This window comes from Trachypithecus francoisi, unplaced genomic scaffold (assembly GCF_009764315.1).
Source record: "Trachypithecus francoisi isolate TF-2019V2 unplaced genomic scaffold, Tfra_2.0 Lachesis_group11, whole genome shotgun sequence".
NCBI lineage: Eukaryota > Metazoa > Chordata > Mammalia > Primates > Cercopithecidae > Trachypithecus > Trachypithecus francoisi.
Genome location: NW_022681456.1, coordinates 85,272,338 through 85,274,228, shown reverse-complemented (window position 1 = coordinate 85,274,228; position 1,891 = coordinate 85,272,338).

Here is a 1,891-nt window from a genome sequence, read left to right as displayed (position 1 = left end):
AGAAAAGTAGAGGTTCTATGAAAATATATACTAGAAAATATGGCCTATTCTGACCTAGTCTCCAAGTCCTTGAAGAAATGACTTCATTGAAAGGAGAATATGCATTAACCGGACAAAGGTGTTGGGAGCTCTCATGGCAATAGAAGGTACCACAGGCAGAGGAAAGTGTATGTTTAAAGGCTCAGGCATGAATGAGGTAATGAGCTTGATTCTGTCTAGTTGGGCATGATAACATACAGCAGGCTGTCAGTTGGGAGTGGGTGGGGTAGAGCATTTGGGTATTCGTTTTGGCTTATGAACCAGATAGCAGAGAGGTGGAAGCTAGCCTTAGCAACACAATGACGTCAGTGTCTACATGATGATGCCCACATTGTCAGGTGGTTATTGACTTTGTATCAATATTGAGTTTAGATTAATGTGACAACATGCTCCTCCCTTACTGCATGTTGATCCTAAGGCATTTTCTTTTCTTTTGTTTTGTTTTTTTTGAGACGGAGTCTCACTCTGTTGCCTAAGCTGGACTGCAGTAACACTAACTCAGCTCACTGCAACCTCCACCTCCCAGGTTCAAGCAGTTCTCCTGCCTCAGCCTCCTGAGTAACTGTGATTACAGGCAGCTGCTACCATGCCTGGCTAATTTTTGTATTTTTAGTAGAGACGGGGTTTCATCATGTTGGCCAGGCTGGTCTTGAACTTCTGACTTCAAGTGATCCACCCTCCTTGGCCTCCCAAAGTGCTGAGATTATAGGCATGAGCCACCACGTCTGGCCCAAGGCCATGTTTTGTTTTGTTTTGTTTTGTTTTGTTTGAGACGGAGTCTCGCTCTGTCGCCCAGGCTGGAGTGCAGTGGCCGGATCTCAGCTCACTGCAAGCTCCACCTCCCGGGTTCACGCCATTCTCCTGCCTCAGCCTCCCGAGTAGCTGGGACTACAGGCGCCCGCCACCTCGCCCGGCTAGTTTTTTGTATTTTTTAGTAGAGATGGGGTTTCACTGTGTTAGCCAGGATGGTCTCGATCTCCTGACCTCGTGATCCGCCCGTCTCGGCCTCCCAAAGTGCTGGGATTACAGGCGTGAGCCACCGCACCCGGCCTTTGTTTTGTTTTTTGAGATGGAGTTTCACTCTTATTGCCCAGGCTGGAGTGCAATGGCGTGATCTGGGTTCACCACAACCTCTGCCTCCCGGTTTCAAGCGATTCTCCTGTCTCAGCCTCCCGAGTAGCTGGGATTATAGGCACATGCCACCATGCCTGGCTAATTTTCGTATTTTTAGTAGAGGCGGGGTTTTACCATATTGGCCAGGCTGGTATTGAATTCCTGACCTCAGGTGATCCACCTGCCGCGGCCTCCTGAAGTGCTGGGATTACAGGCGTGAGCCACCATGCCTGGCCAAGGCCATGTTTTTATACGCATCCTACCTCAGGGAAGCACCCTAGAGGAAGGGGTTGAGGTCCAGAAACTCCTTGGGTGTGGTGTTTTCTGTAGCCTCCTGATTCACAGCGGCCTAGCATGAGGCCCAGCTGCCTCCAGTCATGGACAGAAGAAAAAGCGACAAGTGTGTGAATGCTAGGGATGGCAGGTCAGTCACTTCCGGCTTGTTTGTCATCTTTTCAGCACAGGTCCAAGATAACAAGGGCAGAGTTCACAAATCTGAGCTTGGCTCTCCTGGACAGAGAACTCCTTGTCAGTGGTGCCATCTGCAGGGCATTAAGGAATTTGCCAGGAGTTTGATGGGATTGGGAGGGGAATATGGCATCTCCAGATAAAATGCTCTTCCCTCCTCCCTTGCTCAAGCCTGTTAGTCTAAGCACATCCCTAAATCACAGCCTGGGTCCTCAGTAGGGCTGAAAGACTCATGTCCTAATGATCTTGTGGCAGGCAATATTTAAGGCTT